The sequence below is a fragment of the Pan troglodytes genome, chromosome X, assembly GCF_028858775.2.
Source record: "Pan troglodytes isolate AG18354 chromosome X, NHGRI_mPanTro3-v2.0_pri, whole genome shotgun sequence".
Lineage (NCBI taxonomy): Eukaryota > Metazoa > Chordata > Mammalia > Primates > Hominidae > Pan > Pan troglodytes.
This window is the reverse complement of record NC_072421.2, coordinates 94223336-94239728: the sequence shown is the minus strand read 5'-3', so window position 1 is coordinate 94239728 and position 16393 is coordinate 94223336. Positions and strand designations below refer to the sequence as shown.

The 16393-nt window shown below is 36.5% G+C and overlaps 1 pseudogene; it reads right to left on the bottom strand.

The window, feature by feature from the left end:
* Positions 1-313: 313 nt before the first annotated feature.
* LOC107971088 (S-phase kinase-associated protein 2-like) lies at positions 314-1556 on the bottom strand (annotated as a pseudogene).
* Positions 1557-16393: the final 14837 nt, after the last annotated feature.

Below are 16393 nucleotides of genomic sequence, written 5' to 3'. Positions count from 1 at the left end.
TAATAAGAAGGGCACTTGGAAGAGGTGGCTCAAATTTTGCTCTTTAAGGTGTCTTGAAATTATAGGCTCACTCTCCCAACATTTCAAAAAGCCTTTTTGAAAGGCTTTACCTTAAGGGCAAAGCAGTGATAGAAGCTTTACAGTCATTTCAGAAAAGCACATTGTTTTCCCTCTTAAATCATTGCTTAATACTCCTGGAATGAAGGCAAAGAGAAAACCGAGAATAAAACTAGCCAAGCACTCCAGCAATTGGGCTTCCTGCCTATTTTCCCTGTCCCAAAGAAAAGGGAGACACCATCTTGCAATAAATACTTTATAGACAATTGGACTTTTGCAATGTCAGTCAGCATTTGATGTCCCATATCTCCTAATTCTTTTTGTTGCCAATAGTTGGCCTGGCAGTGGTAGTTAACTTGGAGCAATTAATCTGTAGATGAGGAAGGACTTCCTTTAACAGTTGAAGGGTGCTGTCTGGCAGGATTCCAAAGACTTGTAGTGTTTTTAGAGTGGGAATTGCTTCGAGTTCAAGTAAAGTTTTGGGTATATCATAGCACCGACTGCGTGATACGTATTGGAGGTAGTTGAGCTGGAAAATATCTGAAAGCAGTCATTCTTTAGCTTTAGCATGACATTATCACTTACGTTTAGGTGGACATCTAGACCCTCATTGGGGGATCTTCTAACTAAAGTAGAGACATTGGATTTCAGGATATTCTTTCGGCAGCCACTGAGATTCAGCTGGGTGATGCTCTCTGACAAATGCGCAACAGCCACTTGCACATGTTTTTTCAGTGAAGTCATATCACCAGCAGAGATTTAGCTCATCCAGTCTGGAACAGCTGGATTAGGAGAACCCAGAACACCCAGTTGCACTAAATTTGAGTTCTGTGCAAGATTATTGAAAATGGGATCTGAAAGCCATAGGTCTTCCAGAAAGCTTAGATTCTGCAGCTTGGAGCCCTGAGACAGAATGCCATGGAGGGCAGACACATCTATAACTGAGTTCAACACATCCCTCTGCTGTATATGCAGAGGGCTGAAATGTTCAACCAATGGTTGGTCATAAATGATTGTTGGCAGTGGAAGGCAACCGGCCCACACTAATCACATCTGGCTTCAGATTTTTACCTGTGAGGTATAAAGTCTGCCACAGAGACTCAACAAATGCTAGGGCAGTACCATCTCTTAAAACATCGGAGGCCTTTAGCAGCTCAGTGAGGTGCAGACAGGAAAATATCCCCAAGAGCAGCTCATCTGGAAGGGAGTCCCATGAAACACCTGGAAAGTTCTCTCCATTTAGTTTAGGCCTGTTGATGATCACAGTCTTTGTCATTCCTTTTGCTATTCAGCCATTTCCTTGGGTGGCTGTGTGATTGGCCCAGGTTTTAGAGCAGTTCCTTGGGGATATTCTCACTGTCTGCCTCCTCCTTCTCCAGGGCGGAGAACCCGATGCCTGCCAGTAGTTCAGAAGTCTTGCTGGAATCCTATCCCCACATGAAGCTGGTGGTAACATTGCTACTCTGGTCTGGAATCTCTTAAAGGTGGTTCTTGTGCATGGCATCTGCAGGTTTGGGAGTTTTAAGTACATGCGTTAATTGCACAGCTGCCTGCCTCCTGGATTCCTGCTTTGGTGCGTGGCAGCCCCTAGCTTGCTTAGGAACGCAAAAGCTAGATCTATGAACTCTAGCAACATTTCAGGTGGGATGGGCACTCCCTTTTATTGTTTTTTAAGCTCCACTTTTCCTTTCTGGAATTAAAATTATTTATTTTTTAAGTGTATAAATTTATAGAGTACAAGTGTAATTGTGTTACATGCATAAATTGCCTAGTGGTGAAGTCAGGGCTTTTAGGTTAGCCATCACCAAATAACGCACGTTGTATGCATTAAGTAATCTCTCATTATCAACCCCTTTCCTACCCCACTCACTCTTCAGAGTCTCCATTTGTTTATTATTCCACACTCTAAGTCCATGTGTACACATTATTTTGCTCCTACTTATAAGAACATGTGATATTTGTCTTTCTGTGTCTGACTTGTTTCACTTAAGATAGTGGCCACCAGGTCTGTCCACATTGCTGCGAATGACATGATTTCATTCTTTTTTATGGTTGAATAGTACTCCATTTTGTATATATGCCACATTTTCTTTATCCAGTCTTCTGTTGCTTAATACTTAGGTTGATTCCATATCATCACTATTGTGAATAGTGTTGTGATGAACATATGTGTGCAGGAATCTTTTTGATATAATTTATATATATATTTTTATATAATTTATTTAACTTTGGATAGATACTCAGTAGTGGGATTGCTACATCAAATTGCTACATCTATTTTTACTTCTTTTAGAAATCTCCATACTGTGTTTTCATAGAGGTTGTGCTACTTTACATTCCTACCAACAGTATGTGAGTTTCCTTTTCTTCACATCTGTGGCAACAAGTTATTTTTTATCTTTGTAATAATAGCCATTCTGACTGGTGTAAGATAATATCTCATTGTGGTTTAAATTTGCATTTTTCTGATGATTAATCATGTTGAGCATTTTTTTCATATGCCAGTTGTATGTATTCTTTGAAAAATGTCTATTCATATCCTTTTCCCACTTTTTAAGGGATTACTTTTTATTGTTGAATTGTTTGAGTTTCTTGTAAATTCTGGATATTAATCCCCTGTCAGATGCATAGTTTCAAATATTTTCTCCCAGAATGATGAAATTAAAAAAAAAAAAAACTTTCCAAATTAAGTGTTGATTAGGATGTTATATTAGGGTTCTCTAATAAGACAGAACCAATAAAATATATATACATACATATACATCTACCTATTATATATATACATATTATTTTCTCTCTATATAGAGAAATATATATATACATTTTATTGTCTCTATATATCTATATGTATTTCTCTCTCTCTGTCTCTTGAGATATATATATATATATATCGAGAGAGAGAGAGAGAGAGACAGATATGAGTGGGGATTTATTAGTCAAATCAGCTCACAGGGTTATGGAAGCTGAGAAGTTCCATGACAGGCCATCTGAAAGCTGAAGACCCTGGGATGCTGGTAGCATGGCTGAGTCCAAGTCTGAAGAATGAGAACTCAGGTGTAAGTCTTGTAGTTCAAAGGCCAAAGGGCTTGGAGTTCTGATGTCCAAGGACAGGGGAAGAAGAGAGTGTATTCCAGATCCAGGATTGAGAGAGAGATCAATTTGCTTTTCCTCTCTTTTTGTTCTATCCAAGTGATATGGTTTGGCTGTGTCCCCACTCAAATCTCATCTTGAATTGTAGTTCCCATAATCCCCATATGTCATGGGAGGGACCTGGTGGGAGGTAATTTAATCATGGGACAGTTACCCTCATGCTGTTCTTATGATGGTGAGTGAGTTCTCATGACATCTGATGGTTTTATAAGGGACTTTCCCCCTTTTGCTCAGCACTTCTCCTTGCTGCTGCCATGTGAGGAAGGACGTGTTTGCTTCCACTTTCACCATGATTGCAAGTTTCCTGAGGCCTCCCCAGCCATGCTGAACTGTGAGTCAATTAAACCTCTTTCTTTTACAAATTACCCAGTCTCGGGTATGTCTTTATTAGCAGCATGAGAATGGACTAATACACTCGGCCTCCAGCCCATTGGATGTTGCCTACCCACATTGAAGGCAGATCTTTCCCATTTAGTGCATGTAGACTCACACCAATTTCCTCTGGAAACACCCTCACAGACTCACTCCAAAATAATGCTTTACCAGTTCTCTAGATGTTCCTTAATTCAATCAAGTTAACACCTAAAATCAACCATCACAGATTTAAAGTAACTGGAATTCTTACACAGTGCTGGTGGAAGTGTAAACGGGTAAAACCACTTTGGAAAACTACTTGTCTGTTTTGATTAAATCTAAATATATGCTAAATAATTATGACCCAGTAATTCCAAATCTCACAAAATGAGTACATATATTCACCAAGAAACTTGGGCATCTCAGAAGCATTATACCAGAGCCAGAAAAAATAAAATATTTATTTACACAGAACAGATACATAAACTGAGGTATATTCAGACAACTTGAATACTTAGCTATGAAAATGAACAAACTACTACCATAGGCAACAACATGGATGAATCTCACAAACACCATGTTAAGTGAAAGCTGTTGGACATATAAGGCTACATACTCTTTTTACATTTATATAAAGTTCAGAACCACAAAACTTATCTGTGATAAATAGTGAAAACCTTGGGAAAGCAGGGGGAATAATGAGTTGGAAGGGGAATGAGGGAGGCTTCTTGAGTTTGAGTAACTCTATTTCTTGCGTTGGGCGATGGTTACAAGATGTTTTCATTCTGTGAAATTTCATCGAGCTGTATGCTTGTGATTTGTGTACTTTTAAGATGCATGTTTTATTTTGGCACAAACATTTATTAAAGAAACTTATAAGCAATCCAACAGAACCTACTGAGTTCTATAAAAACTATCAGAATACATATGGCAGGAAATTTATATTATTTTAAACTCATGGGGAAAACTTACTACCTACTACACAATGGGTTAATCTCATGAGGCAGGGATTGCTTTTTGATAGATGAGTTGGGATTGGAATTTAGGTGTGTCTGATGTCAAAGCCCATGCTCATAGCCACTATCTTGTAGAGCCTTCCATTATGATTAGATATTCTCTTCCTTATCTACTTATGACAAACAACTGTGGTTTTGTATATTTTCTTTTCCTGTTTTATTTTGTGACACTAAGCGACAGTGAAATATTATCTATATCCTTAATCGCATTTCATGACATGAAAATAAAGTTGAAAAACATTTGTTTGCTCTAAACAAGGCCAAATGACTACTTTTATGCATATATGTATGTATTATTTGTGTGTGTGTGTGTGTGTGTGTTGTGATCACAAAGCTTAGATGTATGATGTATGTGGTATATCATTATATCTTTTGAATAATTCTTCACTTGTGTCATGGCAGTTTTAATACTTTGCTTGGTATTTGACCACAGCTGAACATTGAGCAGATAATATCACTGAGCTGTCTGTGGTCAGCATTTAAGGTTGTTGTTGTTGTTTTGTTTTGTTTTTACCTCCCTCAAGATGTGCTAATTCAGAACCTTTCAGAGTATGCAGCAGTTTAATTTTTTCCAACGTGCATTGACTTGTACACAGAGATATTAAATTATATCTGTCATTGTTCATCTGTTGCCCAATGATAACATTTGCTCAGTTCCCCAGGAGTGTTTTATAATTCCCGCCTCATTTCAACTCGGTCTTATGCTCATCCCTCTTCTAGTTGTTAATAAATTGATGAAACTGCAACACCACCAGTCAAACATAGGGCTATACCATCGCCCTGTTAACCTTTTGTACACACTGAAAGTTGGTCAGTTATTTTTACTGTTAGCTTTCCACCTCTTAAATACTTTATAAACTGCAGCTAAAGTGGCACATGCTCACCCTTTAGATACTGAATTTAATATATAATCACCAAAGAATGTGAGAATTCTATTGTTTTTATAGAAGTAAATGCTTTTTTTCCCTAGAGGGTAGCCATTTAGTTTACCTATTGAATATCATAGATAATTATTCTCTATTTTTCCTTAAAAAATAGTTTGCCAAGCATTCCAGCTCTTCTCATATATTCACTCTTATTCCTTTAACTGACTAAATGCATCTGACATATTTATTACTGAAGACATATATTCATAAGACACTTTACAGAATAAATGTTCAACTCATTAGATATCTACATCAGAATAATATATGTATATATTTTCATTTGCTTATATTATATCAATTTTCTTCACTTGATTTTTCAGAGACTGTACTGATAGAATTCCTAAAAGGACAAAAGATTATCTCCAAAGAAAAATGTTTACAAAATTAATACATTCATATGACAGAGCAGTTAAATTTTTGGCTTCCTTAATATTGTAATGCATAGAGCTAGCTGAGAAGACTATTAAGTAATCATTATCTTTATTATGGACAACAGTAGATCCTCATTCTGTTCAGGTAGATGCAGCAAACAAATCTTCCTTTATTATAGTCTGTGTACTAATTATAGAGTAGCTACAAAAGTTGAAACTTGTTCAAAGTTAGAAACAATGATACACCCACATACTCTCTGAGCCACCTTTCAGTAACCTGCCTATTTCAGAACTTGGTAGCTTCAGCTCATATTATTATTATAGCTTTTGCTTTCTTTTTTTTTTTGCAAGATACTTGGGAAAGGTGAAATAGAATAGAAAATCATTACAATGCAATGGTATTGCTGCATTGCCTGTAGGTTTAATATTTTGATTTGTTTCTCACCTAGACACTTGGTTATAAATCCAAATGAATTTTTTTTAATCAGTCTGGGAAGAGAAATGTCTTGAAAAAACCCACCAAGCTTTATTTGTGAAAAATGTAATGAAAAGTTTAAGGAAGGAGAACGAGTACTTACAATACCAAGATTTTCATGAAAATTAATCTGACCTATTGCTAAACTCAAATTCCAAGGCTGAGTTTTGAAACAAACTTTCTTATGGCATTATAGCTAATCTGTGATGACTGTTACATAAATAGCTTTTTTGCACTACACCAAATACAAGTTTTCTCATTTCCAAATCCCTGAAAAACTGTTATGACATCGAATAAACAAGAATGCTTTTAAAAGAATAGGCCGTTGCTACAATCAAGTCAGTTTCAGCATTCTTTTCCCAGAACTACTTTGCATATTGGGTCATACAACAGTTTTAGTCCTAGTAACTGTCTATTTTGGGACCTCACCTACAATCTGGTGACATTATGGAAAAAGTATGAAATTAGAACTGTAATATGAATAAAAAAGGCAAACATCTAGAGTTTAAAAGATTATCTTTGTACTTAGCTGCTTTTCATTTATAAAGGTACTTTTTAAGCACTAATTAATCCGCTTAAAACCCCCATGAGCATGGCTGGACTAGGAGAAAAACAGAGTTTTGAGGAGAGAAAAGTGAAAAGTTCCTATTGGAGCTATATTTTTCCATAGCTCATCTCAAAGCAGAATCTCCTAAATAGGTAAGTCAATTAAATTCCTCTTGTCTGAACAGTCAGGCTGTTCAGTAGATAAAGAAATTCCATTTTGCTTGAGACCACCAGGGATAGCCTAAAGCATTGTTCCACAGTAAGCCAACGTCTCAGAATTGAGAAATCAAGGGAACCCAGAATCATCTTAGATATTTGGACATCTTACAGATCAGTGATGGAAGGATTTAAGCCAAATAACACTGGTTCTGACTAGAATTGGACATATTTCTAAGAAAATAACCAGTTGACTCACCATGTCTAATTCCTTGCAGGTCAATAATTCATTTCTGACTATGGCAGTTTCAATCAAACTTTTGGGGTGAAGGAATGCATGTGGGTGTCACTGACTGCCACTGGCAGGCCCGAGGCATAAACAAGAAAGAAGACCAAATAGAAGGGGAGAAGTTGTTGTGGTAGAAGATTACCAAGTAATTCTTTTTTTTTTTTTTTTTTTTTTTTTCCGGAGGCAGAGTTTCGTTCTCGTGGCCCAGGCTGGAGTGCAATGGCGCGATCTCGGCTCACTGCAACCTCCGCCTCCCGGGTTCAAGCAATTCTCCTGCCTCAGCCTCCTGAGTAGCTAGGATTATAGGTGCCCGCCACCACACCTGGCTAATTTTTGTATTTTTAGCAGAGACAGAGTTTCACCAATTGGCCAGGCTGGTCTTGAACTCCTGACCTCGTGATCCACCTGCTTCAGCCTCCCAAAGTGCTGGGATTACAGGCATGAGCCACCGTGCCTGGCCAGTAGTGGAGCTTTTAAGAACTGGTCAGATGGAGGATATATTTTTAAGGTACAGCCAATGGGATTTTAAAAAAAGAACACTTGAGTTGTAATTGACATACAGAAAGCTGTGCAAATGGTATATCGAAGAAATAATGAAATTATCATTGTAGATTGTGCTCATTAAAATAAATTCAGTTAGGGTTTTATTGTGATAATTCACTGAGAGAAATTAAGTATTCTTGGTGCCAAGCTGTCCTCTTAAATTGATATCAGAAAACTGTAAAGATTAAATATCTATATGTGCATAAAATAGAAATTATAATGAAAACAAGATCAGTGTGACAATTAGCTGTACCATATTAAACTAAACCCCTTTCAGAAGTTACACTGTATCCTGAGTGTTAAATCATAAGAAGTATGTTGCTGTTTTCACTCATAACAAATCTGTACAATCTCAGTATGGCTAAAATTAGGGAGGGCATTTGGCAAGCAAAAAATGTGCTTGGTGACACATCCATATCCTTTGAACAAGAATATTAAGAATGTGCAGGTTTATATCCTAGAGTGTTTCTCGTGGCTATTGTAACTCAAATTGGAAACAATTTAGATATCCAAGCCTAGAGTATTTAAGTAAATTATGGCACGCTCATACAATGGAATACTAGAGAGTCAATTGAAAGGATGTTGTAGAAGTGTATATATTAGCACAAAAAACCTACCTACATTTTTTTCATCATATTGACAGAAAAAAAAGAAGTTAGAGAACAGCATTACAGGCCAGGCTGGTGGCTCACACCTGTAATCCTTGCACCTTGTGAGGCCAAGATGAGAGGATTGCTTGAGCTCAGGAGTTTGAGACCAGCCTGGGCCACATAGCAAGACTATATATATATATATATATATAAAATATATATAAAATATATATATATATAAAATATATATATAAAATATATATATATATAAAATATATATATAAAATATATATATATAAAATATATATATACACACACACATATATATACACACACACATACACACACACACACACACACACATACATATATATATATATATGTATATCCCGGTGTGTTGGTGCATGCCTGTAGTCCCAGTTACTTGGGAGGCTGAGGTGGGAGTTTCAGCCTCCCGCCTCAGCCCAGGAGTTGGAGGCTGCAGTGCCTATGATCGTGCCACTGCACTCCAGCCTGGGTGACAGTGAGACCCTGTCTCAAAACAAACAAACAAAAAAGAAAACAAACAAAAAAACCCAGCATTACATGTGACCCCTCTTGGAGGGTGATGGGTTAATCTGTTTATGAACAGAAAAGTTCTACAAGCATATAACACAAAATAGAAACTGATTATCACTGGTGGGATTATAATTATCCCTATTTTCTAAAATGTTAATACTGTTATAATACAAATGTTTGAATGCATGGAACAACAAAGATTACAATAGACTAAAGGATTTCACGATTTAGAAAGATATACAAGTCTTATTTTCCCTGGAGACTCACCCTTGTTCATGCATCACAGAATAAACTTCCAACAGCATTATTACTGGCACTTCCTGACAACAATATTTCTTATTGAGATTTGTATAAGTAATGAGTTGCCAAAATAAGTATTTTAAACTCTCACATAAAACTCTTCAAATGTGAGAAATGTGGTGAAATATCCACATGTCCATAAGATTACTTTCAGGGTTTTACCGATTATAATAATAATTAAATGAATAATTAATGTGGATTCTCAGAGCCTCATGTACTTTTTAGTTAGCTATACAATAGAGGAACTAGGGAGAAAATTCTCAACAGAAACAGCATAACAGAGAGCCAGTATCTTTAATTTTCCTATTAAAGACCCACTCTTTTCTCCATATGGCAAGGCAAATAATGTATATGTGGCCAACTCTGGATTATGCAGGGTCATGAGGGACAGAAACAACGTGGATAATTGAAACCCGCTGATAATCCAGAAACCTAATTTTACCTAATAGTCGCAACCACCTCCTGGACAGAACCCTTCCATAGAGCTGCTAATGAGAAGCATAATTGAGTGGCTTGCATTCATCTGCTTTCAGTTATCCTTTGTAGGTGCTAATGAACAGTGAAATGGTCAAAGGGATGTCAGCCAAAGGAAGTGGTAGGAGAAAATGCAGGACATGGATAACCCAGAAACTGGATAATCACCCTCAAAATGGCTGAGTTAACTGCAGTGAGGATCAGCTATTAACGAAATTCCATGAGGATATATGTCACTAAACCAGATCTTCATATTAAGGGTTTTCACATGTACATATTCTAGCTTGGTTAACATGAATTACAGTATAGTCTTACAAGTTCTCTATACTGTAGTGATTTTCCTTGATGGCAATGATAGGATATTTATCATCAGAGCATAGCTAATCAACTGCAGGCTCCTCTGCTAAATATGGCCAACAGGCTGCTTATGAGTTCAGACTCTGGCAGACAGCCCTGCTTTTAGACCAATGGAAATGTTATTGACTCACCCCCATGCCTTTCTGGGAGAGAATAAAAGCATTGCTGGTATCTGATCATTAAAAAAAAATTATTGCTTCAAATTCATGTTTTAGTAAACAGCATTTTGAAAGTCTTGTTATGGTGCAAACATTTTGTGGCTTATGTTAAGCATTTGGTTTTCAAAAATTGTCAAAAATAAATGTTTTTAGAGTACAATTACTTTCAAATATTACACAATAAACTGTAATATTAGTAACAAAAACTGTATCTATGTTTGATTAGGTAAGTAAGCTCTCAAATGGTTGTGAAAGTAATTTCCTTTTATAAGGATGTACTTTAGGACAAATTACTTGTTACACTCACTAATATTCAGAACTTCAACTGTATCTACATATGATTATTAATGCAGCTCTCTATAGTAGTAACAAAAGTGATTTTCATTTATGGCAGTTGTTTAAAACGAAGTACACTGTAAGCTATCTGGTATTTGTAAATAAAACTGTATGTGCACATGAATATTAATAGTTTTCTATAGCAATTGTGAGAGTAATCTCCATTTATAGCAGTCATTTTGGGTAAATGAGATTTTTAATCATTTTAATATCAACTGTTATTTCTTGATCTTATTCTGTGATAGTGTGTCCTTTTGCCCATATTGTGAGCAAAAGGATGAATGACCTAGTTGTGTATAATGTGCATTGTTTAAGCCACTTGAATATTCTGGACTACTCTCTAACTTTTGCTTAAACCTAAAGAAAAAAAGTAATTTTCAATTCAATTACAGGTAACATTCACCAAACTATTTAACTGAAAAATACAAGTCCCTAAATTTCTGCTTTATTGAAAATTTAGGTAAGCTATAGTCCTCTTCAATTAGTTTTTATGAAATACAATGGCATGGGTAGATGAGTTGTAAAATTTATTTATATCGAGCACTTGCTATGTGCCTGACCTGATATTGTTTTATAGGTATTGACTCATATAATACAGTTGGTAATCTGTATCCATGGTTCTGCATCTGTGGTTAGATCCAACCAACCACAGATGGAAAATACTGGGAAAAAAGGATGGTTGTGTCTGTAGTGTACAGACATTATTCACTAAACAATACAGTAAAATAGCTATTTACATAGCATTTACAGTGTATTAGATATTATAAGTAATCTAGAGATAACTTGAAGTATATAGGAGGATGTATGTAGATTATATATAAGTACTATACCATTTTATATAACGGACTTTAGCATGCATGGATTTTGGCATCTGAGAGAGGACCTGGAACCAATCCCCCATGGATACTGAAGGACCACTGTACTTGCAAAAAAAAAAAAAACAGAAAAGAAAAAAAAAGAAGAAAAAGCAACCTATGGGGGAGATGACACATATATCTGTAATTTATTACAGATGAGAAACTAAGTAATTTGTCAAAATTCATCTAGAGCTCATAAGTGGTAAGACTGAGATTTCAAACCAAGCGGTTGACCTCCGGAGTCAAGCTTTGTAATACTCCATACTGTACAGCTTCACTTAGGTTCATGTTGCCTAAAGTCTATAGACCAAGTATTACTACTTTTTAAGTTTTCCAGAACCATCTTCCAACTTTTGCATCTGTTCATTTGACAAGTGTGTCTTGCATTCAAATAGGCCCACAGAAACTCTATTCTGTGCATAGATTTTGAATTGCTTTCCATGTGTTTATCAACTTGATTTCTCCCTCAGTTAATCATTCTAGTCTTTTAGTTTTTTAATCTTCCCAATTTGATGCCTTCAGTTCCCTCATGGACATGAATTTCTACTAAACAAACAATAAGGAACTTATTATAATACACTGCATTTGCAAAGCACTTTCGCATGCTTGCTCTCATTTTGTTCTCACAGGTTTGTTTGTTATTTTTTAATTATAAAAGCTATTCAAGTATGGCAGGAGTCCTAGAGTGAGAGGCTAAGTTGTGGTAGTACCCACTGTGGATTCCAACATGTCCAGGCATATCTAGATGCCCAACAGGGAAAACACATCAGGGGTTTATTTATATGGGGGGTTGAGGACTCTGATGTGAGCTATAATACTGGATAAATTGAAATTGATATCCGCCCACAGCACTAAGACATCTCCCCAAGTTTTGGAAGAATAAGAACCCTCCCTTGAACAAGAATTCAGTTGAATAGATGGGAAGAAACTAGCTTTGAGGTGGCATGTTGGTGAAGTAAACTAGTTTGATCAGAAAAATGTGATCTGTGTTAAAGGGGTAAATGGTGGTTTAGGAAAGCACATATGGATCTGTGCTGTGTTGGATGCTGAGGGTCAGGATGTTGGTGCAGGGCTATGACAGATAATAGGTCAAATGAAAGAGTTTTAGCATTAGAGTGATCCTAAGAACTTGAAAGCACAAGGCAGTACTATTAGTGGCTTAGAAATACATTGATATACAAATAAGAGCAGAAAGGAGTACTGAAATGGAATGGAAAGGCAGCCAAGGCTACAACATTGTGGCTGACATCCAGAGGTATTATGGAAGCAGTAGTTGCCATTAGGGAACAGGTCTGGAGCAGGAAAGGCAGAGATCACAAAGGCCATAGGAAGAGGAAAATGATCACTAGCTATTCATAAACCATGTGAGTTCCTCTTTGAACCTGTGCCACCCTCTTGAACCGGAATAGAGGGATTGGAAGGAGGATTGGATTCCAGAGACTCAGCTGTTAGAGGCTGGGAGACTGATCAGATTTTACTATTATTGTGACTCTCTTAGGCCACACATTCCGTGCCACCTCATTGGTAGAGTCTAAAGTAACTAAGGTTACAAGCATATTGCAGATATGTATAATTACTTTTTTCTATTACTACAAAACCCAACCAACCTAGACAAGTCTTCATTCAATTTACCACATCCCAATTTTATGTAAACACAATTCCTGAAGTCATCTTTACCACTACTATTAGTTCTCTTTCTCTTTTCCCACAATTTGTTTTATTATTTTCTTCTTTATTTTACACAATTATTGAGTGCCTATACATGTAAAACACTACTAGGTCACATAAGGAATAGAAAGAGGGATATGACGCAGGCACTTTCAGCCTATCAAAGGAGCCAAAAATGCTCACAAATTATAAAATAGCATCCAGATGATGGAGACGTTTAGGAATAGTACTGAATAATGGCTAAATATGAACCTTCGTATGTTCTAGGTCCCAAGTGGGTAGAGGAGCCATTTTTGTATTCTAGTCTAGTGGCATAGTTAGTATTAGTCCTGCCTGGATCAGAAAGCAGGAGAGACAAATAGTTATTTCCTTTTTCAAATCTCTTGCATACATATATAAACTTCAGAATTTTTGCTACCTTGGATAATCTTTATGCTGAAGATCATAGATCCAAGGAGCCTCCTTTAAGCTGTGGCTTGGCATGGGGCAAGGGTAGGTCTAGCCTATGGCCTGCAAATCCTGGAGCCATGGTAACAAAGCTGGTTTGAAGAACTGAAGAATTCATATAAAGAGCCTCGTCAAAAGAGCAGGGAAAAGAGGTAAAAAGCAGGAGTTAAGCAATATGACTGCAATCAGAAGGCTGCCAAGATGGAAGAACCATTCTGAGACATCGGATAGGAGGATAATTCCAGGAAATATTACCTTTATGTGTTACAATATAGAAGCAGTAGCCTTTTGTGAGGCATCTGTGACCTCACCTGTGGGAAGGAAAGGAATTATTAAAGCACCAAGCCCGATTAGATTCAATCTATGTTACTGTTATTTCTTCCAATTATTTGGCCAACTGATTTTTAAAATCTTTTATTTTGGCATATCTAAATATTGAGAAGTGACATGTCTACTCCTTACAGATTTCTTTTGAGAAGGGTGCTGTTATACTCACCTGATCTTTCCTTTCAATGCAAAGGGAAACAAGATGATGGAGGAGGAGAATTCTCATACAGAACCAAGGGGATGGCCCATCCAAACATGTGTTGGAGATACTCCTAAAGCTTGACCATCTAGAAATGACAAAAATAAATGGATGACTGAATATACATATGACGATCACATTCAAAATTAAGACTGATGTCAATAGTGGTGTCAGATAAAGTATAATTTAAGAACAAAAATTTAATGGGACAAAATAAGTTTATACTGATTAAAAACAAACAATGAAGATATTTTAGTCATGCAATTTATGCACTAAAAGGTAACATCAAAATTCATTCAGCATATGATGATGATGTTAAAAATAAAAGAGAAATGGACAAATAGAATTGTAAAACTTAACATACCATCACAGCCTCTAACTATCGAGTAGATTAAGAACATGGAAATATGAGTACAGGAATATTCATTGCATTATAGTATGTAATGTCAGGAAATTGGAAATCTAAGTGTCCATCAAGACACTATTGGCTAAGTGTATTATAACCCATACAATAGACTATAATAAAGCCCTTAAAAATGTGTTGTCTCCATAATAACATAGAAAGGTGACTTTGCTTTCTAATTAGGTGAAATCAGAGTAAAATGTTTAAGATAATGCTATTTTTTTCATCTTCCATTCTCTAGCCTGAGGTAATGCTATTTTTGTAAATACAAAATATATTTAGTGCATGTATACACATATTCTCTATGTAACTACATAGAGAAATGGTTGCTAGAAGTCAGGAAAAGTCACTTTTTTACTCTCTATATATCTAAATGGTTGGCATTTCATATTGTGTCCTTGTATTTTATTTTAGTACATTTAGAAAATAATTTATAAGAAAACATTATAGACAACATGAGAAGAGCTATAACCATAGACTAAACTAAATCATAAGTACAGAAGAATTTTTCCTAGGAAATTCTCTTTGCAAGTTTACAGACAAATTCCCACACAATGTAGTCTAGTCAAGATAATCAAAACGATTATAATCTCCTGGAGTGGACTTCAGTTTTTGTTTGCCATTTTTGGAAGAGTTTCTTGAGTATGTTTTGTGGCTGTCCAGCATGAGAACCTCCTTTTTATGTTTGAGGATTTCCTCAGAGTATGAGTATGGAGAGAAGGCAGGGCTTGGCTTCCACTACAGGATCTAAAAAGGCCAGATACTCGTTATCTCTGCCTCCAAGCCTAAGTCCATGACCTAGGCGAAATTTATCAGATTCTCTGATCAGGAGCTTGGAATCTAAAATAAAGAAGCAGGAATGGGGAAGACTTCCTTACCATGGATGTTGACTGCAATATCAAGTATCTAACGGTAGCAATTCCAGTAGTGTACTCAACAGAGGGTTTCAATGGCATGAGGTAGGCTGTAGTGCTGAGCCCTATCCTCCTGTGGTTCTTGCATTCATACTGATCCTAGGTCTTTGATCTTTCTATGAATTCTATGAAATATCTGTCATTCTTCCAATAAACTCCATCTTTGTTTACATTAACCACAATCATATCCTGCTGCTTGAAATTAAGAACCCTGTCTGTATACCTACTCAATATATGTTACAGTCAGCATAACCCTGGTGACAAAATGTTAACAGGATACACCAAATTTACTTATAAATATAGATGAAAAATATAAGTAGATTAAATTTGATATTACTGGAAATAATCTATCATAACTATATTGGGCTTATTTCAGAAATACAGAGCAATTTCCCAGACAAGCTATTTATATATAACATCAATAGATGAAGATAAATGAGTATCTCCATAGATGCTTTAGGTAAAATTTAATACTCATTCCTTCAATTCAAGAATAATTAATAATTAAGTACTTACTACATGACATATACTGAGTCAGGCACTGTGTTTTGTAGATGAATAAGACATAATCACTTACCTCACGAAGGCTATGGACTAACAGAAAGACAAGTGAACATATGTAAAACATAATGTGTCGAACGCTTTCATAGAAATTTGCACAAGGCCGGGCGTGGTGGCTCACGCCTGTAATCCTAGCACTTTGGGAGGCCAAGGCGGGTGGATCACGAGGTCAGGAAATCGAGACCATCCTGGCTAACACGGTGAAACCCCATCTCTACTAAAAATACAAAAAATTAGCCGGGCGTGGTGACGGGCGCCTGTAGTCCCAGCTACTTGGGAGGCTGAGGCAGGAGAATGGCATGAACCCGGGAGGCAGAGCTTGCAGTGAGCCGAGATCGCTCCACTGCACTGCAGCCTGGGC